The 23,060-nt window shown below is 46.5% G+C and overlaps 1 non-coding gene across 1 annotated transcript; it reads left to right on the forward strand.

Annotated features, from left to right (window-relative positions):
• Nucleotides 1–10,209: 10,209 nt before the first annotated feature.
• On the forward strand, nt 10,210–10,313 carry LOC123150890 (small nucleolar RNA R71). The gene has a single exon (XR_006475392.1). It is a non-coding gene; the product is annotated as a small nucleolar RNA R71 (small nucleolar RNA).
• The last annotated feature ends 12,747 nt before the right edge of the window (nt 10,314–23,060 follow it).

A 23,060-nucleotide genomic window follows, 5' to 3' on the forward strand; every position in this document is an offset into this window, starting at 1 on the left:
ATGTGGCGTTAGGATTGAAGGTAATTAACTACGTATGGAGACATACCTTGAACGTGCATGTGTGAGAGGTATACATGTATACATGGGATGTGTGTGTGTGCGTGTGCATGATCGAGATAAAAGAAAGAATACATAAGTCATAAGATCAACGACATGGGAGAGACGGATCGGTATGACAATATGCATGCATGTGAGAATGCAGGGAACAAGGCCCGATAGTTGAGCATGTGTTTTTGTCTTTAAGAGATAGTGGCGATCAGAGGGAGTGAGCCACAATGATTGTGCAAAAGAGATCAACCTATAAATGCATATGTATGGAGAGACATATATAGTGTGGGTGATAGGAAGCAAGACTCCGTGCGAGAAAGAAATGTTGATGGAGAAACTACAGATAGATACAGTGATGGAGATGCTAGCTAGAGGGACATCCGCTAGTTTGGGTGTTGGAGATGACCGCCGAGTGGTTCAGAGGGTGAAGTTATATATGTGTGTGAGAGGGAACTTGACTGCATGTAGAGAGAAACATATGTAGTGTGCGTGATAGGAATCAAGAGTGAGGGCGAGAAAGAAGGTTGATGGAGGAACAGATAAATAGAAAGATAAAGATGCTATCTAGTGTGCGTTAGAGATAGGAGTCGAGTGGATCAGAAGGCTGAGTTATGTGTGTGGGTGTGAGATAGATAGAGAGAGGGTGCATGTGAGTCACATACAAACAGATATCAGAGAGAAATGTGATCCCGAGAGACGGAGTTTTGTGTCTGCGAGAGAGAAAGATATCTCACAACAAGAGTGATAGCTAGAGAAACATATGAGGGAATGCAAGATATATCTAGGGAGAGAGAGTGTGTGTGAGCGACATACAAGAGAACAATGGAGAAATATGAGACCCTGGGAGACAGAGTTTGTGTTTGTGTGTAAGAAAGAGATATTTAAGAGGAAGAGTCGTAGGTTCTCATATCTAAGGAGCGAAAGACATCTCTGTATGAGGGGTGTGCGAGTGGCACACATGGGAATAGTAGAGAGAAATGAGATCCTGGGAGACAAAGTTTTGTGTTTGTGTGAGAGAAAGAGATTCCACATGGAGAATCATAGTTAGAGACACATAGCAGGGAGCGAGATATAGTTCGAGAGAGATAGAGTGATGAAGGTCGAGGGAGAGAGTACCGTCAGTGTGTTACGAAGATAAAAGATCATTGTCGACATACAGGTAGCACGAGAGATACCTGAGAGACGATGAACGCGTATAGGTCTAGAGAGATAGTCCTATATAAGCATGAGTGATAGCTATATGAGACGAATATCTAGATTAAAGGGGATTCAAATATTTAAACTGGAGATCACGCCATCGATAATATCATAACGCAAATTGGTGTATCAAACATGCATATTCATTTGAATTTGGGCACACGTGTAATGTTATATAGTTTATCAATATTGGTGATCCATAGATTCTTTAATTACAAACAATGCATGGTTTATATGCAATTAATGTCTAAACGGGATTACACTATATGTTGCATGTGTGAAATACATTATACATGTTTGACAAGTAAAAAAACCCGCATGAAACACAAATTAATTGGAGACAGTTAGCGAGGAATGCATACATTGGATTTCAACATAAAGTGGTTTCAATTATTTGAAAATCCAAATTGATGGATACAACCTTATGAATCTGAGATCATGCCATTTGTGAACCATCTTTATGTATAAATGGTGTTGTGCTTTTGAAAGTATATATAAAAAAATGATGTATATAGAATGTAATTCCAATTGAAAATGTATCCCGCCCGAAAAAATAGAATACAAATGGGATTCGAATTGAGTTGGCACGGTAAACGTGCACTCTGCAAAATTTGAACGAAGCGGGGAAAGTCGAAGTAACCGCCCGAAACCAAAATCTACGAGATGGAAATTACTACTGCCTATCCCTTCCACGCAAAGCCTATCTGCTGAATTTCTATAGGTTTTGATAGGGGTAGGATTGTAATTTTACCCAAACGTGACGTAACCGCCTCTCACCCGGATTCATACACGGTGGGCGCCAAAACACAGTGTGTCCTCGCCCGAAATCGACTCCCTCCCCGATTCATATTCATAAACGGTGGGCGCCAAAAACAAACTCTCGTCAGCAAATATTCGGTGTATGCGAGATTACCGTCCTATCCTCAACCGACTAATATTGCTGTGATGTAGTAGAAATTTGAAATGGGGGCTAAGTTTGTAAATTTCCTCGCATTTGAGACAAGCGCGCCCTGAATGCATGGTTCCCCCTTCCTCTCTACCTCCCTTTTCCCCATTTGTACTCCATGGGCGCCAAAACACCCTCTCCACCCCACCCTCCTCCGTCCGCCGCCGTCCGCCACCCCATCCACCGCCGTCCTCCTCCACCATTCCGGAGCTGATACCCCGATGCCGCCGTCCATTACAAGAGATCGACCTCTCTCATCCATGGCTTTGGACCGGGATCCTTGCATCCCGTCCTCTCGCTTCATCCCCATCGTCGTCCACCTTGCCAACGCCGCTCCTATGACCGTCTCGTCCACTGTGCCCTGCCGCCACCGTCTACCCTCCTAGAGCCACGCCGCCGACAGCCATCGCTACCGCAGCACCGTCAAATTCTCAGCAGATGCATACACGGCACCGCACCAGAGGTGGTACTCTTTCGTATCTGCTCAACTTATTTATCACAGTAAGAAAATAGATCGCCACTTCTTTACTCTGGTTTCTTGTCATGGTTGCGAAGTTGCCTTTGTCAGGTTTGCACCTTCAGATCCGCCATGGCACGCTCAACACTATACTCCCAATGCTTATGGTTTTCCCCTTTTATATTCCACACTAGTTAAATCGCAGTAGACTAAATTTCAAAATTGGGTCAGTCGATTTTTCAGAGCTCGCCAGAGTTCGCTGGTGGGAACGAAGGGGCTCGGGTGGTTGTGGGGCCTCGCCGAACGAAGAAAACTCGACGCGAGTGGGGGTTGGGGCGGGAGTGGGGTGGGGGTGGCAGAGGAACACAGGCGGTGGGGGCCGGTGGTCCAGCCGGCGGCCCTTGCGGTGTTCTGTATGGGAAGAATCAGAGACGAGGAAGAAGATGGGTTAGGAGACGTAGGATCTTCGCCTGAAATGGTCGAGAGACAGCTGGGAGTTGCATTCTTAATGCGCTCTGGTTCATCATGTGTGGGCACTGCGCAACCAACATTTTATTATCCAAAATATGCTTGCTCTTCTTTACCATGTTCCTCTTCCGTTCTTCTTTAATATGTACTCTCTCCGTTCCTAAATACAAGTCTTTGTATAGATTCCACCATGGACTACATATGGAGCAAAATGAGTGAATCTACACTCTAAAATGTATCTGGATACATCTATATGTGATCCATGGTGGAAATCTCTACCAAGACTTATATTTTGGAACGGAGGGAGTATGATAGTAGTACAGTATGTTCCTTGTACTGAAGATGAGCAGGGACATTTGCAGTGTAGAGGTCTATACGGTCGGTTGTGATGGACACTTTGAGCCTCTTTGATTCGTAGGATTTTGTAAACATAGGAATAGGATTTGTAGTGACCTTCCCACTTGAATCCTATAAGAATAGCAAGGAAATGCGGGGAGCTATGTCGCCTTGGAGAGTTACACTGATAGTAACAGTACCGCACCTTCAGTTGAAGAGAACTGGTATACGAAGCCTTTCTAGTCGTACCGGCAGTACTAGCACATATATTCCAGCAAGTTCCACTTTGCTGATTTTACTCTGATGCTTACGGTTTTCCCCGTTATATCAACACTATGATCTGTGTAGCTGTTTTGTGTCGCACTAGCAGCAGTCCACTCTTGAAGCTAAACACTGCAATGACTTATACAAAATTGGCCCCAAGGCATTGAGTGCCATTCTAGATGCAATGAAACTCATACGCTCCCCACCTGTTGACTCTTGTTCAGAATATGATCCTAATGACTCTTGTTCAAAATTGCCACATATAGAGAGACATCATGGAATTGCATTTCTTTGGGCGCTGTGATTCATCATGAGTGGGCAACCAACATTGTATGCAATGAAGTGGAACCTCAAGAATATGCTTCCTCTTCTGTTCTTTAACATGTTCCTCTTGGTTTATTCTTTATTTAGTATGTACAGTATGTTCCTTGTCAGGAAGGGGCGCAGGGACAACTGCAGTCAACAGCTGATAGAGCTGGCCTGTACGTGATCGATAGGCTTTCAATTACTAGCGGCAATACAACACTGTATTTTCAAGCCAGTTCCACTTTCCCAATTTATATATCGTGGTTATGGTGTACCCCTGTTATGTACACTATGATCTCCCTAGTTGCTGTCTGCTTTTGTTATCATGGTTTGGCAATAAACTCTCTATACAGTATATTATGAACCGATCATCTGCCAACTATCCTTACTTCTGGAGCCTATTTTTTGTGTACTTGTGCTAGATTATATAAATGCACACACCATATTACAGCACACATGAGCTCTCGCATCTGAATCCAGTGATAGCACACAAGTGTTTACAGGGGCGCTCCTATATTAGAATATCATCTGCATTACAAAGATAATCTCACAACTATTTATGTTTTCATGGTTCTCAGATATTATACGCAATTACAGTGAATATCAGAATCCGCGCATCAGAAGAATATTGTGGAACACCGCAATGACTTACAAAATTGGCACCAAGGCACTGAGTGCCATTCTAGATGCAATGAAACTCATACGCTCCCCACCTATTGATTCTTGTTCAGATTATCGTCCTAATGACTATTCTAACCTCGTGGAGTCAAAGGCAGATGGCCTGTCCTGTTCACCCATCAAGGTGCCTGTTCTAATTTGGCAAACGTGCGCGTATCTTGCATATGTTGTCTTGCATTTCTTCTACTTTGTTGCACCGCCATCTGCTTAGTTTACTCATCATATAACTCGAGATGCCATGCCCGTCCATTATCAATACATATTCCATCTGTCATCATACCATGTGTTTTCCACTCAAATGATGTTCTTGTGCATCAAACATCAAAAAGGAATAGGGTGATTGCCGAACCTGAAGGAGCACCAGCAAAGTCCTTGAAAAACGTAGTGGTGCCGGAGAAATCAGACGGCGCCCCACTTATATTGGCTGTACAACCAGTGACACAAAATGTAGGACCGACTCCAGCAGACTGTACCCATGCTTCACTGGCCACACTACCTGCCCCACCACACAGGACCTGCACTCCAGCAAAAGGTATACCGATTTCATTTGCCATAGCACCAGCCGTACCACAGAAAAATCCCACTCCAGCAAAAAGTACAACAAGTCCACCGGCCGAAGACCTATCCCAACTGCAGAGACAGCCAATTCCTGTAGATTGGAACCCCATTCCATTTATTTCCAGTTTAAAAGACAATGCTTTCAATGTTGTTAGGGACTACGTGCATATATTCCCATCATGGGAAGATTATAGTGAAGACAAACACCATTTTCACATCTTCCTGTCCAACTTACGTGTAAGTGCTATTATTCATGTTTATTATTTTCCTGTTTTCTGCTGATTGTACACATCATTGATTGTTGTAACTAGGCGAGGGTCAATCTGGATAGTCATGACGAGCAAAGCTCGCTTGTGCTTTTCAAGGAAGCATTGCAGCAGTATCGCTGTTACCTGAGGAAATCACACTTGGATGGCAAGTCTATAAACGAATTTCCAGTGAAGTCTCCTGTGCTAAATTTAGAAGACATTGAATGGAAAAACCTTGTTATGCACTGGTCTCGTTCCTAGGATGAGGTACTATCTATGAAATCACATGACAATTTGAACTTCTACTTTTCCGCATGTGCCTTACAGATCTTTTTTGCAGGAAATCTGCTCGAAGAAGAATTCCGGTTTGAAAAGAACGACAGGATATCGCAAATGCTGCCCGCTGCATTACTCTTGTTAGTACCTGTTGTCCTGTATCACTGTACTTGCATACATACTTGGTTCATTATGTCACAGCAGTATGCATGATAGCTTGCTTATCAATTGTTCGCTCCAAATTATCTGATCTGTATGAATGGTTACATTAGTGTAGAATATATCGAATGACCATGAATTTTTTAGCTCTGCATTGTTCTTGTAAGTACATGCTGTCCTTTATCAGTGTACTTATATTGACAGGTAGTTGTTCATGTACCATCACTCTGCAGCTTCTTTTCCTTTGCCTTCCATTTTCTACACATCAGATCTATATTTACTCTTACCATAAGGTTGTAATCAATTGTAAGTGTAGCGGGATTTTTACGCCCCGAACTACGAGTGTCGTGTTCTCCTCAGGGACTAGGCGACGACAACTATATTCGGCTAAAGCATGGTAATACAATTCAGATGAAGGGAACAGAAAATAAACCTAAACTATCAAGATTGTCGCCAATGAAAATGCGAACAAGCAAAGGTAGATACAGATTTTACTAACTTTCTTTTTGGTATTTTTGTAATACTTGAGAAATTAAGATACTAACACAAGCTAACATCAATGACAAGAGAAGTAAAAAGGACATGAATATAACACACACATATGTGTATATATCACAAGAACAATAAACTAGACACTAATCATCAGCAAGTACAGAATATATATGACATATATAGCCAGATCTCATATATTCGAAATGAGGGACACAATGTAACAGTACAAACTGTCACTGGTCAACAAAATAAGTAAGAAACACACATGTCTTCGGAGTGAACAAGTGTCATCATCACACAACAATCACTCACTCACACACACACATATTTATATAACACTCGTACTAGAGTAAACACATGGACTATAAACTGGAACAAATTAGATGAACACACACATACACAAATACGAATATGATACTACAGGATACTGTTCTAATACTCTCAGATGAACAAAATAAGTACTACTAATCAAGCACAAATCTGAAACTGACCAAGTTTCAAGCACAACTCAAATCTGAACATTACAAGGCATTACACATCTCAGCTTATAGAAATTCAGAGAATATAGAGAGGATAAAAGAGAGATAGCAGCAGTTTATGGTTCAGATGAGAAAAGGTGCAGCAAGAAAGAGGAGCAGCGGCAGTTTTGGGGAGAAGTAATAGCAGCAGCAGTTGGTTCAGATAAGGAGCAGCAGCCTGTAACAGAGGCGTGAGGAGAAGGGAGCAGCAGCAGTTATGGTTCAGGGAGGAAGACGAGGAGACAGCAGCAGGAGGTCAAGGGGAAAAAGAAGAAGTAGTGGGGGCGTGGAGAGAAGAGCAACATCATGAGTTAGGAGAAGTAGAGCAGCAAAATGGGGGCGCCCTCACGTGGATGACCAGACGCCTGTGCTCCCCTTTGTTTGGTTGGTCGCGCAAGGTACGGCGGTGGCTGGAGATGGTGGAGGGATGGCGCAGTGAAGGTGGAGATGGATCGATGATGGTGGATGCTGGTGATGGCGCGGTGGCGCGGCTGCGATGGATGGATGGTGTAGGGGGAGGAGAGTGATGGCGCGAGGTGGTTCTGGTGGTGATGGTGATGTGGTGGGAGCGCGATGGCATGGGTGGAGGTGCTGCGGGGTTGTGGAGCAGGTGGAGGTGCTGGGTGGCGTGCCGCCACGCCGGCCTGGCCGCGACGGCGGCCGGAGGTGGAAGAAGGAGGCGGGGGAAAGAGGGGATGGAGATGCCAAGCACGAAAGGGGATTAGCTCTCGCTAGGGATTTTGACCCCTCCTCTGATCTGCCACTTTGCAATTTTGGCCCTTCTCCTTTTCTTCTTTCTTCATAAGAAGGTCCCTTTCTTCTTTAACTTGTCCCATGGAGCATCATTTCTTCACACACAAGTCCCTCTGTCTTTCTTCTTCCTTTTCACTTGACTGGTTCTCTTAGCCACTAGTCCAGATCTTGAAGTTTATAGTGCCTTTGCGCACTTTTTCTGCAAAAGAAACACAATGACTAGTAAATGATACTTTATATGATTTTCATGCAAATATTCAATATTTCACAGCAAGAATTGATGGTCATATCTCAATAAATAATATATTTCTATGCCAAAATTGTATATATGAAATGTGCTTATCAAGTTCCCCCACACTTAAACTTTTGCTTGTCCTCAAGCAAAGACACATGACAAGAGCAAGAATGTGAACAGTGAGCTGACTAGAGAATACCAAGTGAAGTAGATCTCTAAACAGTGCATGCTTTGGACTTAGCTAGTAAAAATTAATGGTTAGGAGTGCTTCAAAGTGGTAGGATACTAGTAAGCATGACCATTTTAAACTTTTGCAATGATAAAAGAGGATCAACAAGTTTAAATGATGACTGCACCAAATGGTTCCTAAAGAGAGCATGATCCCGAGAACAAAAAGAACTGGAATTAAATCTCTTATTTGCAGAAATATGACTTTGTGGTTGAACCACTTATTAAATTTTAAGGAAGTAATGATAATATTTTATCAGTCTCACCAAAGGAACATACCACCGATCCCGAGAACATGGTATACACCTGGCTCGACCAATTATTAGTTTTTTTAGTTTGTTTGTCTCCCCAAAGGAACATACCACCGATCCCGAGAACATGGTATACACCTGGTTCGACAATTATATTTTTATTATTATTAATTACTGCCCAAGCTAACCCGATTTCACATGCCATCGATCCCGGGAACATGACATGCTACTGTAGGTAGCCAGACTTATTTATTCATTAGTACTTATCTTAAATGAACAACGAATAAGAAAAAAACATGAATCATCACTTCTCCATGTCTGGTTCACATGCTACCGATCCAGGGAACATAGCATGCTAATCCATAGTGGTTAGGTGATTGCTCTCAATGGGAAGACACTTGGCACAAAATCAGCATCTAAACGTGGTGATCTAGGTGTATCATAGTAAATGCAGAAAATGACGAAGTTTTCTAGTGTACTAGGGATTTGAGCACTCAAAACTAGTAGTTCTCACTAATTTTAGCAAAGCATGCATGGTGTAGATCACTAGTTTACAAGGCATTCAAAAATCAAGTTCACAAATTCAAATCAAGCACAATGCCAAAGGTGAGATTCAGCTTGACAACAAGTAATAACTGGCTCAAGCAACCCAACTAGCAATTGAATTCAGCATGTATTTATGATATTCAGAATGGGTCATGAAACAGCTCATCGGGCTTAATGAAGTAGCACTCGCTTGATCACCTCACCAACTGCAGCTCTTCTCCTTTCCTTCCTCATGGATGCTCCAGCTTCACTCTTCTTCGTGTGTGCCCCATTGCTTCTCCTCATCGCCATGCTTTGAGTCCACCAGGATCCCATGGGATGTCATCTCAAACTTGGTCAGCCCACAATGAATGGTACACAAGCGTAAACCTGAAAGAACACTCAACAAACAAGCCAATACAAATGATAGGGACAATGCCCTCTAAGTCATCAATAGAGTATCCTATCACATAAGCATATCTAAGCATATGACAAATAGATATCATCAATAGACCGCATGGTGCATAGGCAGTATCCATGATATGGCATATCTTGTCAAGAAAGCTGAGATCATACCTGAGATAGTTAGGAAGAACCTTCAGGACTACCTCAATTGAAGATACCAAGTGAGGTGTGCTTGTAGAAATTTCCACTGGACTCATGTCAACACGTGAAATAGTAGAGCTTGGCTCCTTGACATCTGAATCCACCTCATCATAATCAATCATGAAGCTCTCCATCTCAGGCTCAAGTGTTGAGGAATCAATGTAGCTGACATCATCGAAGGAGAACTTCTCCATATCTGGCTCTACCAGCACATGCTCAATATGAACTAAAGGTGACTCCTCAATATCAAAAGCAACTAACTGCAGCTCCGGCTCATCCATGGAAGAATCATCACAATGCAAAACTGAATCTCCAACACTAGTATCCATGTGATTTGTAGCGCGTGTGTCAACTAGAATGGTGTCATCATCGTCAAAGATAATCCATGCAAGCTCAATCTTGTCACACTGAGATAGAGGTTCAGGATTTTGTGTAAGAATTGGCGGCTGAGGTGTAGTGATTTGTTGCAAGCAAACCAATGAATCAGAGGTGGGCTTATCATTGTACCACTGAAGTTGGTGGAAAGCTATGCTCTCAATCAGCAGAAAAGCATCATCAAGTGTCTTGTTTGTAATAGCTCCGCCCGCTGCCATATCGACATAAGCTCGAGTGTCCCAAGTCAATCCTCTATAGAATATCTGCAGCTCTAACCATCTCTCGAGCCCGTGGTTAGGACATCTCCTGAATAAAGCCTTGTATCTCTCCCAAGAATCATACAAGCTCTCGCCTTCACGCTGAACGAAGCTGAGGATCTCATCTCGAATTGCGGACTGCTTGTGTACTGGGAAATATTTATCCAAGAAAGCTTATGATATCTCATTCCAACTGAATGATCTTGATGGCAAGGATCGATACCAAGCACGAGCATCATCCCGGAGAGAGAATGAGAACAACATGCACTTGATAGCATCTTGAGGAACTCCATGGTACTTTACTGTATCTGAATACTCCATGACTGGGAGCAAGTGCTCGTAAGGATCTTCATTAGGCAACCCTCCAAACTGATGTTGTTGAACCAAAGCAATAAGACAAGGCTTCCGCTCAAAATTCTCTACCTCAATAGTTGGCCAAACTGGTCCTGTGATATAACATTGACTACTTGGCATCCAAAGATCACGAAGCAATGCCATATCTTAACCAAGTGTAACTATAGAACAACCTGCAAAGATTTATGATTCCCTACACACATTCATAAACATTAAACACTAGTCAGAAGGTTAGTATCCTAATAAGCCGAAGCAACAATGGGGGAAAATAGAAGAAAAACACTGAAGATGAAATGCACGACGAATTGAACAAGGAACTAAAGTAAACCTAGCCTATAGCCTAACACAATCGCTCGACGCTAGTCCCCGGCAACGGCGCCAAAATAATCAGTTGTAAGTGTAGCGGGATTTTTACGCCCCAAACTACGAGTGTCGTGTTCTCCTCAGGGACTAGGCGACGGCAACTATATTCGGCTAAAGCATGGTAATACAATTCAGATGAAGGGAACAGAAAATAAACCTAAACTATCAAGATTGTCGCCAATGAAAATGCGGACAAGCAAAGGTAGATACCGATTTTACTAACTTTCTTTTTGGTATTTTTGTAATACTTGAGAAATTAAGATACTAACACAAGCTAACATCAATGACAAGAGAAGTAGAAAGGACATGAACATAACACACACATATGTGTATATATCACAAGAACAATAAACTGGAAACTAATCATCAGCAAGTACAGAATATATATGACATATATAGCTAGATCTCATACATTCGAAATGAGGGACACAATGTAATAGTACAAACTGTCACTGGTCAACAAAATAAGTAAGAAACACACATGTCTTCGGACTGAACAAGTGTCATCATCACACAACAATCACTCACTCACACACACACATATTTATATAACACTCGTACTAGAGTAAACACATGGACTATAAACTGGAACAAATTAGATGAACACACACATACACAAATACGAATATGATACTACAGGATACTGTTCTAATACTCTCGATGAACAAAATAAGTACTACTAATCAAGCACAAATCTGAAACTGACCAAGTTTCAAGCACAATTCAAATCTGAACATTAGAAGGCATTACACATCTCAGCTTATAGAAATTTAGAGAATATAGAGAGGATAAAAGAGAGATAGCAGCAGTTTATGGTTCAAATTAGGAGCAGCATGGGAATTTGAGAAAAGGTGCAGCAAGAAAGAGGAGCAGCGACAGTTTTGGGGAGAAGTAATAGCAGCCAGCAGTTGGTTCATATAAGGAGCAGCAGCCTATAACAGAGGCGTGAGGAGAAGGGAGCAGCAGCAGTTATGGTTCAGGGAGGAAGACGAGGAGACAGCAGCAGGAGGTCAAGGGGAAAAAGAAGAAGCAGTGGGGGCATGGAGAGAAGAGCAACTTCATGAGTTAGGAGAAGTAGAGCAGCAAAACTGGGGCGCCCTCACGCGCATGACCAGACACCTGTGCTCCCCTTTGTCTGGTTGGTCGCGCGAGGTACGGCGGTGGCTGGAGATGGTGGAGGGATGGCGCAGTGAAGGTGGAGATGGATCGATGATGGTGGATGCTGGTGATGGCGCGGTGGCGCGGCTATGATGGATGAATGGTGTAGGGGAAGGAGAGTGGTGGCGCGCGGTGGTGCTGGTGGTGATGGTGATGTGGTGGGAGCGCGATGGCACGGGTGGAGGTGTTGCGGGGTTGTGGAGCAGGTGGAGGTGCTGGGTGGCGCGCCGCCACGCCGGCCTGGCCGCGGCGGCGGCCGGAGGTGGAAGAAGGAGGCGGGGGAAAGAGGGGATGGAGATGCCAGGCACGAAAGGGGATTAGCTCTTGCTAGGGATTTTGACCCCTCCTCTGATCTGCCACTTTGCAATTTTGGCCCTTCTCCTTTTCTTCTTTCTCCTTTTCTCCATTACGGGTACATGAAGCTCAAAATGCCCGGACCCAATGGAATAATCACTATCACCAGTGATCTAGATACAGCACTCCGCGCTGAAAATAAGACAGCCGCACTGGCCCTAGAGGCATTATCGGAAGCCCTAGCGGCAGACGAATTAACTGTGCTGCGCTCCACGGCGGATAAGGATGATGTGATACTCGACAGGAGGTCCAAGTCCACCTCTTTCAAACCAGCAGACGAAATAGTCAAATTTCAGGTCCATCCAACGGACCCCACAAAGACGGCATCCATTGGGGCACAATTAAATCCTGATGTAGAAGCCGCACTACGAGAATTCCTCCGGGAAAATTGGGACATTTTTGCCTGGCACCCTTCAGACATGCCAGGAATCCCACGCAGGCTGGCAGAGCATAGCCTAAACATCCTAAAAGGATTCAAGCCAGTCAAACAAGCTCTTCGGCGATTTTCCGAATCCAAAAGACAGGCAATGGGAGACGAGCTAGCCAAGCTCTTAGAAGCCGAATTCATCAGAGATATCAAACATCCGGACTGGCTAGCCAACCTAGTAATGGTACCAAAAAAGGACAAATCCTGGCGCCTCTGCGTCGATTTCAAGGACCTTAACAAGGCCTGTCCAAAGGACCCTTTCCCTCTCCCTCGCACCGACCAAATCATCGATGCTACCGCAGGGCACGATTCATTGTGCTTCCTCGACGCATACTCCGGATACCATCAAATCAAGATGCCGGAAAAAGACCAGGCCGCAACGGCTTTCATTACTCCATATGGGCCATTCTACTTCAACACAATGCCCTTCGGACTCAAAAACGCCGGCGCAACATATCAGCGCATGATTCAGACATGTTTGGCTACCCAGATAGGCAAAACAGTAGAGGCATACGTAGACGATGTGGTCGTCAAGACCAAACACGTCGAAACCCTAGTAGACGACTTGAGGGTGACATTTGACAACCTCCGAGCATATGACATTAAGCTCAAACCGGAAAAATGTGTCTTCGGTGTACCAACTGGAAAGCTTTTGGGCTTCATTGTATCCGATAGAGGAATTGAAGCAAACCCAGCCAAGATCCGAGCTCTGTCACAATTGGATATCCCAAAAGACCTCAAGCAAATACAAAAACTAACGGGGTGCACAGCGGCCCTAAGCCGCTTCATCTTCCGTCTGGGAGAAAAGGCTCTTCCCCTCTATCGCCTCCTCCGGCGCACCGAACACTTCGAATGGACGGATGCCGCCACAGCGGACTCGAAGAAATCAAGGCCATACTGGCAACAAATCCGGTCCTGGCCGCGCCCAACCTGGGCGAACCTATGTTATTATATATCGCAGCAACACATCAGGTTGTCAGCACGGTACTCGTTGTCGAACGAGAAACAGAAGGGCACAGATTCCCTCTTCAAAAACCAGTGTACTACGTATCCACTGTCTTAACTCCATGCAAGTCCCGGTACCCAGATTATCAAAAGATAGCGTATGCAGTGTTCATGGCATCCCGGAAGCTGCGACACTACTTTCAAGAGTGTTCCATAATGGTGGCCTCCGAAGTACCTCTCAACAATATTATAAACAATCGCGACGCAGTGGGCAGGATTGCAAAATGGGCCATTGAGCTCTTACCATTTGACATAACCTACAAACCACGGCGAGCTATAAAATCGCAAGTTCTGGCTAACTTCGTCGCCGAATGGACCGAAGCCGAACTCCCTAAAGAGTACGGCGCGTACTCCAATTGGATCATGCATTTTGACGGATCCAAAATGTTGGCCGGCTTGGGGGCTGGTGTCATCTTGACGTCCCCAACTGGAGACACAGTCCAATATGTACTTCAAATAATGTACATGGACTCCAACAACGCAGCCGAATACGAGGCCCTCCTGCACGGCCTCCGGATGGCAATCTCCATGGGCATTCAACGCCTAGAGGTGCGCGGGGATTCAAACCTCTCAATATCCCAAGTAAATGGAGACTTTGACGCCAAAGATCCGAAAATGGCAGCTTACCGCAACGCCATTCTAAAAATGTCAGCTCGGTTCGAAGGACTCGAATTCCACCATGTAGCCCGGGATAATAACCAGGTAGCAGACGTGTTAGCACGCATCGGCGCAAAATGCGACACCGTCCCTCCAAACATCTTCCTGGAACGGCTCTTTAAGCCATCCGTACTATGGGAAGAGGAGTCCGGAAATAACAATCCGGAGCCAGCTGCATCACCTAACTCAGACAATTCTGACACAATCGGCGGCTCAGCCAATGAAATAACACCTTCATCCCATGAAATAATGGCAGTAATTGCCCCGTGGACGGAACCATTCCTAGCCTATTTAATTAGGCAGGAACTTCCCGAAGACCAAAATGAGGCCCGCTGCATAGTTCGACGATCTAAAGCCTACAAGGTCCATGAGGGAGAACTTTATAAGAAAAGCACAGCCGGAGTCCTTCAAAGGTGTATCTCCGAAGAGGAGGGGTGAAATCTCCTGGCTGAAATTCACGCCGGACTCGGCGGGCACCACGCCGCAGCCCGGGCCCTTGTAGGCAAGGCCTTCCGTACAGGATTTTATTGGCCAACAACCCGGGCAAATGCTCAGGACTTAGTCCAACGATGCGTCGGTTGCCAGCTCTTTGCTAATCAGAGCCACATGCCACCCACCGCCCTCAAAACTATATCCATCACCTGGCCGTTTGCGGTCTGGGGGCTTGACATGGTTGGACCCCTTAAAGGGGGAACCCGCAAGCACAAATACTTATTGGTCATGGTGGACAAATTCACCAAATGGATTGAAGCCAAGCCGGTTAAAATGGCAGAATCCAGACCTGTGATAGACTTCATATCCGGGGTAGTACACCGCTTTGGCGTCCCCCACAATATCACCACCGACAATGGCACGAATTTCACGGCCGACGAGGTTAAACTCTGGTGCAAAAACATGGGCATTAAGCTCGACTACGCTTTAGTCTATCACCCTCAAACTAACGGTCAAGTCGAGCGAGCAAATGGTCTAATCATGAGCGGCATCAAACCCAGACTAGTGCTGTCCCTCAAGGAATCTAACACGCACTGGGTAGAGGAGCTCGACTCCGTACTCTGGGGGCTGCGGACCATGCCAAACCGAACTACCGGATTCACACCATTTTTATGGTGTACGGCGCAGAGGCAGTTCTGCCCTGCGATATAATTCATGACTCACCTCGCGTGCGCATGTACGAAGAAAGAGAAGCTGAGCTGGATCGGCAGGACAGTTTGGACGCCTTAGAGGAGGAGCAGGGCGTGGCAAAAGCTCGTTCCGCATTTTATCAACAGCAGGCTCGAAGATATCAAAGCAGAAAAGTACGGGCCAAAACTTACAATGTTGGCGAACTTGTTCTACGCTTGCCGGACAAAAAAAAGGACAAACTTAAGCCCAAGTGGGAAGGTCCCTTCATCATCGACCAAGTCCTGACCGGCGGAGCATACCATCTACACAACGCATCTGACAACCGACTCGAGCCGAACCCATGGAACGCAGCCCGTCTCCGAAGATTCTACACCTAACGCCGGACTCAGAGTTCGTCTCACTCCTCCGTCCATCCTTTTTACATTTTCACTATCTCTTGTCCCCCTCCTTCTTCCAACTTTTTTTTCAATACCTTTGATAGGCTGATTTGTGCATTGTTCGCACACACTCGATGTGCTCCTAGCACTCATTATACCTGGGGGCTTCTTTAACAGAAGCTTATTTATACGGGCTTCATGCCCAACACATGTGTCATACTTCCACATGTATCTTTTATTCACCATTATATGCATCAATATGACTTAAGTTTTGGCCAAGCTGGGTTGCCTGGCTCCTGTGCATACCCCTACGTTCCCGATTGTTCGGCTAGGAGGTAAAGGAAGCACCTCTTCGATTGTTACTGCCGGGTCAGCCGGATGTGTACCTCAGACTGGGTGAAGCCGAAAGCTAGTGTTCTTAAGAGAATATTCGGTCGGTGACTTGAAAGATGATTTATTACTTACTTATTTATTTGCCCCCAGATGCTTTTTCTGCTATTTTCGCAGTCCGGACATGCACTTTAGGGCATGCCTCCCAGGGAAAGGAACCCTTAACGGAACTATTCTCCCTGGAAGATGTTTCTTACTAACCATGTAATATAACATAGCTAGTTGGGCACTTGTCTGATAAAGCAATTATGACCCGACGCCTTGTCTCCATGCATGCTCCGGTTCTTCTATAACCGTAAGGGTATTCGGACACACTCCGGACTGTTGGGTCCGAAGGTTGAAGCGAAAAGGTCCGCAAAGACAAATGATCTACAATCCGGCTAGAAGGTATTTTACATGTCATTTCAAATTACATCGTCAAACTGACTGATTGTACTCCTCTTCAATCCCATCTAACAGGATGTCTAATTTACAATCCTGTTGGGAATATTTCGCGGCCAGTTCTACTTGGCCGTACATCAAGCTCACAGGGATCTCCTTCCCATCAGGCCCCACAGGTCCGACCTCGGCCATGTGGTTTGGGTCAGCCTTCGGGTACCGCGTCTTCACCATGGCCCAGGCCTCCCTGGCACCCTGATGGCAGGCCGATATTTTCCACAGACGGAGGCGTCACCGTGCTCCCTGAAGCTTCTCAGCAAGCTCTCCAAGGCCCTCGGGTAGGGAGACGGAAGGCCATAAAGCCTGAACGACGCCACTCATCGCCTGCCGGACACGTTCGAGCAGTTGAACCAGCTCGGGAAGTTGGTCACACGTTGAACTAGGCATTTCCTCTGCAAGGCGACCTGTGAGCACACCTAGAGACACATTTCTGTCAATCGACTTCCTCGCCGAATTCTTCTTTTCAAAGGAATTTGCTCAAGAACTTACTATAAATGCCGCGACAAAGCCGCTGATTCTCCTTCACGGAGCCAGATAGCTGGGCCCGAACACCTTTCAGCTCTTCTCCTAGCTGGGTGTGGGCATCTTGGAGCTTGTTTCTCTCCTGCTGCACCTTCATAAGCACCCTCTCGCCGGCCTTTAGCTGACGCAGTAGTTGTTGCTTGTCCGGATCTAGTCCGGCGCCCTCTGCATTCTTATTGTCAGATTTATGCACATGCCGCACTTTGTTAACTACTTATCTTTTCGAAGAACGTATTACCAGCGGGGGTTTCTGTGGCTCCCCCTGAGGTGGCTAGTGCGGCCTCAAGTTGGGCCTTGCACTCTTGGAGCTCCTGGGACAGGTGGGTATTCTTCTCCGTAAGATCCTGCATAATAAATGATCCTTAAATCAGTTGTTTTAACTATTTTAAGTCTCGGGGGCTACTAGCATATATAACTATTAAAATTACTTACCCGTATGTCCTTCACATACTGCTCCGTGGCTCTGGTTAAACCATCTTGAGCAGCACGGAGGTGCGCGTTTCCCGCATCAAAGGCATTCAACGCCTCCGGGGAGAAACACGTGTCACGAAGAACTGTCCAGCGACGCCTGTGATTCATGGCGCTCTCCACCTCAGACCGGGTGGCGGACAGCCTGTCGGCATCCTCTGTCGGAGGAGCATCTGGCTCTTGCCTTGTGTTCGCCTCCACTTCCGGACCACGCGATGGAGCATGGCTGGCGGAGGCTTGATTGGCAACCTCTCCGGACACTGTCCGGCGAGCGCTCTTCCTCCTGGAAAGAGTTATGAGCGTTAATATACCTCATAGGGATCCTTCCCTTAAAAACAACGGTGCGCCGTATCGTTGCGGCGACGTTTTGATTTGCGCCGCACTCCTCTTCCGCCTGCTGGGCCGAACTGACCCTTGCTGGTCAGCCGCCGCAGGTTCGGCCTCCCGCCTTAAAGGCACCTCCTGCGATGCACCATCAGTATAGGATGGTCAGAATTGAGCACGGATCAAATGATGGTGTGAAGACCTCGGTCGTAGTCACCTGGGAGGCCGGAATCAAGCCGGGGTAGTCAGCCGTAATCGCGACTAGAGCATTGTCCATGCTAAGTTGGTGGAACACCCCGTCAATCAGCTCCACCTTTATGTCTGGATCCTCTTCGGAGGTCGGATCAAGGGATCGTTCCGGATCCTCGGGCTGTGGAGTTAGGCTTCGTATGCCCTCCACATCCCGGCGCAGCTCCTGCGTCGAAATCACAAAGTAAAATACTTGACTTTGGAAGTATGGATCGGGTAGATAAAACGTCCGCTTACCCAGCTCTGAGGGTTATTCATGGAGAATCCGTTCAATGGATTCGTGCGGAGAAAGTCCTCCTCCTCCCCCTTGTACAAGTCGGACAGGATCTTTGCCAGATCGGCTGCCGAGCTCGGCCCTTTACGGCCATGACGGGTGGCGTCGTCTTCCCCATTGAAATCCCACATAGGGTGGCCCCAATATTGGAGTGGCTACACCCCTCGCATAATGCACGTGGCCATGATTCCAATCATGGTCAATCCGGAGTGGGCCAGTAAGCTAATCCGGCCCATCAGATAATGGACGCTCCCATCCTCCTCCCGTTGAGGGCTCCGCGGGCGCCAACTCAGGCGTTTCTTCAAAGGAGCATTGCTAAACTCCAGGAGGCCGATCCGAACTGGATCCGGCAGAGGGGCATCCTCCATGTAGAACCATTCCAAAGGCCAGTCTTCGGACGCCTTCTTCGGGGTGCTGGATAGATATCCGGTCCCAGTGATGAGCCATATTTCGGCTCCGCCCACTTGATATATCGACCCCTCATAGGAACGGGGTACGAGGCAAAACAATCTCTTCCACAACGCAAAATGGGGCTCGATGCCCAGGAACAGCTCGCAAAGAGCTACAAAGCCTGCGATGTGCAAAATGGAGGCAGGTGTGAGGTGGTGAAGCTGGAGTCCGTAGAACTCCAGGATCCCCCGGAGAAACGGGTGTATGGGAAATCCGAGTCCCCGTATTAGATAAGGGACGAAGCATACCCGCTCTCCTTTGGAAGGTTTGGGGACGCTCTCCGCCTGCTTTCCGCCCTTGAAGGTGGCCAATCCGGCTCGAACCGGAACCATGAAAGCTGGGGGAAGATATCCCTCGGTTTGGAGCGCCACTAGCTCGCTGTGTGGAATGGAGCGTCTCCCCCAATCTCCTGGCTTAGGGCTGGGAGCGTGTAACACCCCAAAAATTTAACCAAGTTTTTGATATTAAAATCTTGCCAGGAGTTTTAAATTTTTGCATTCTGGACTTTTCTGTGGATTTCAAAAAGAAAACTCTTCTTTTTATGTTATTGAGTTTTATCTTTCCCTGGTGGAGCTTTCCAAAATTTTGGACTCCTATGCCATCTCATTAAAACAATTTCTAAATCAGTAGATTTATATATGAAATTATTTCACCCTGAGCTTTAATCATTAAAATGGCTTGTTTTAATTTTTGGAGCTCTGTTTGTACTGCAACCTGTTGATAACTTTAACTAGTATTTCAACCAAAATTTGGAGATGTCATGTGATGCCCCTAGATCACTTTTGTGTTATAATAAAATTATTTCATTGCTTATTTGGAGTGTTACACATGTTTTTCTTCTTTGGTCCAGTGGGAAATTTTGCACTACAACCCAATTAAATATTTCCCTTGAGCCTCCACCAAAATTATGGGATATCAGTAGTAGCATGCCATCCAACTTTATGCAAAAACATGGTGATGTTCTTTGGAAAATTTGAGTGCATCAACCTCTTTTTCATTCTGGACCAGACTTGTGTTTTCTACTGCAACCCCATCCTTCCTTGCTCAAGTGACCTTGTGCTTTCTCATGCTTGTAGCCAACCCTGCAAAACCCCTAAGTCCAGGAGCATGCACTCTTTGGATGCCATCTAATGATGCCATCTACTCCCTGTCCAGAAGTGTGGTTTTGCAAAACTTGCACTAGCAAGTTTCTCCTTGTTGCAAACCAACTTCACCACCCTCTCTTACATCCACAGAGACACTGATCTGGAGATTTTGGCCACTCCAAGAATTACCTAGGTGCCTTTGGCATTTTGTCAAACACCCTGAGTGCATAGCCAGATTTGGCATGACTTCAAGTTTACTTAGTAAACTTGAACCCCTGACCAATCCACCATGTCCCTTTAGTCCCTTGCTAACCTTAGACTAGTCCTGTTTCTTGCCAGCTTCAACCGCGACCTCTAGGCTGCCCTGTCATTTCGTCGAGCATGTCCCGGGCGTGCTCTGGGCACGCCTAGAGCGTGCGTTTGGCACCCACGAGCGCCCGAGCCGCCGCGTCACGCCCCGCACTCAATCTGGCCCGTGACCGGTCCCAGCCAACACTCTGTGTTCCCCTACACCGCCACACCACCCCGACCAACCTGGCACCCCACAGCGCCACCGTCAGGACGACCGTGGCGGCTAGCTGGCGGACGCTTGCAGCCCCGGCCGTGTCGGCGCCGCCCAAGCCACCAGCGCTTGCCACCTGCCTCCTGGAGCAGTGCGTGCTCATCCACAACTCCGTCCTCTAGCACGCGTCGCCGCCACGTTGCCCTAGCTACAGAATGGCAGTCGCCGGCAAGCTTATCCACGGCCGCCGCAAACCGACCTCCATCGCCTATATAAGGAGACCCCGAGCTCAAACCCGCACGAAGGCAGCCTCACACCGTCCCACTCGTGCCCCCTTAGCCGTCAATCGATGGGAGAGGGTCGTCTCCTTCCTCTCTGGCAACTCCAGCCGCCGTCACTAACCAGGACATTCCGGCGCCACCAGGACCTCCCCCTCTCCACTCTCTCCACCAGGAACCCCCTCACCCTCTCGTGAGTCCGTCCCCCTACTCATTCTTGATCGGGACTCACAGCGGGCGAAATCACACTTTTTCCGACGACCTCCGTCCGCCGCGGAGCTCGCCGCCGGCAGCTCCGTCCACCCCAGAGGACGAAACCACCACTGGAGTAACCGCCTCGACCCCCTGAGCCCGCGGGTGACCTCCGTTTGTCGAGCGGTGCCGCCGTTCACCGGCAAGCGTCGCCGGAGTCCCGCCCCCTCTCTCGGGCGGAGGAGGAGGAGGGAAGTGGACTAGTCAAACCTGACCAGTGGGCCAGGCGGGCCCACTGTTAGTGACTCAGGCACAGTCCACGCTGGATAAGTGGAAGTGCATTTCCAAAATGCGCCTTCGACGTGTACGTATATTTCGAAGCGTTTTCTTTTCTGTTTTTATTTTAAATATCAGATTTTTGACCAAACTTTGACCGGCTGTATCTTTTTAAATACAGCTCCAAATGAATTAATTCTTTTTCCTACCTCTTTCAAATATTGTCTGGTTTATTTTAAGATTTATTTAAAAAAAATTCAAAACAACTTTTTGTGCTGTTTTGTTTTGTGTGTTAATTCATATATATTCTTTTAAATAGGATTTTTGAAGATTTCAAGATGTTTTGGATGCACCCTTCTTTCCCATGGCCTGAAGGCAAGCATTCTGAACCCTGGTGTAATACTTTTTGTGTGTGTTGTTGACTCGGTGATAACACCACCTCGACGCGTGCATGCGTCATTTTATGTGAGGATGTGATCCTACCCATGGGTGCATATTGATGATTTTATGCTGATGAAGTTGGCATGAGTTGTGATGGAAATCACCGTCATACGTCTTTCTTGCATACCGAAAGGGAAGCCGGGAAGGCCTCTGTCTTGGGTAGACACGGTCTTGTCCCTAATCCTCCGTCGAGACGATCGTGTCCGGTATGGCATGAGGGGTATGTCGCGTGATGTTTCTATCTGATGTTTGAAATATATGCATTGTTATGTTAATCATGCAGGAAATATTACAACTTCCTGAGTCGACCGTGATCGAGTCTTGTGCCAGTAACCCCCATACTTGCTTCATACTACCACTCGTCTCTACAATAAGTAGGGTACGGTTCAGTAAGTTGTCAACCCCTTTCCTAGCACACACCGTACAGAGAGGCCGTGGTGGAAGATACTGGAGGCATCCGGTATTCATGCCACTGGGTCCGGGAGCATGGGTGTTTCGGTTGTAGCCGAAGGGGGTAGCTTCCCCAGTTTTGCGCGCGGTATAAATTTTGTGATCCCATGTTACGTCGAGGTTGTAGCCTCCCCACTTAGAGTTTTGCTTGACAGGTGTCGTGGGTGATTCCAGACACATGTGAGTTAAGCTGGTGTGTGCAAGTTAGGTGTGTTTTCAACAAAAAGACCGTAGACGGAATTAGTCCCGATGGACCATAGGAATCCGTTACTCGTGGGTAAAGAGTACACCCTCTGCAGAGATTAAAACCTATTCGAATAGACGTGTCCATGGTTAAGGACTACAGTCTGGGATGGGTCAAGTGTCGGTCTTAGTGTCGGTCTTCGGAGGTGAAACTGTTAAACTAGAACTGGAATTACTACCTGTCACTTGTGATAATTATGATTATTATTATTGTTGACTAACCCGTGTTATTATTGTTATTATCGAGTATCTCTGGGATGGTTCTACCTCCGGGATATTCACTATGATTGTTTCTTTTAAAGCCCTTTATGTGGTGTCGCTCAGACGCCCGACTGTGGCATTTCTTTTAAAGCCCTTTATGTGGTGTCGCTCAGACGCCCGACTGTGGTGTTTCTTTTAAAGCCCTTTATGTGGTGTCGCTCAGACGCCCGACTGTGGCATTTCTTTTAAAGCCTTTATGTGGTGTCGCTCAGACGCCCG

This window comes from Triticum aestivum, chromosome 1B (assembly GCF_018294505.1).
Source record: "Triticum aestivum cultivar Chinese Spring chromosome 1B, IWGSC CS RefSeq v2.1, whole genome shotgun sequence".
In the NCBI taxonomy this organism is placed as follows: domain Eukaryota; kingdom Viridiplantae; phylum Streptophyta; class Magnoliopsida; order Poales; family Poaceae; genus Triticum; species Triticum aestivum.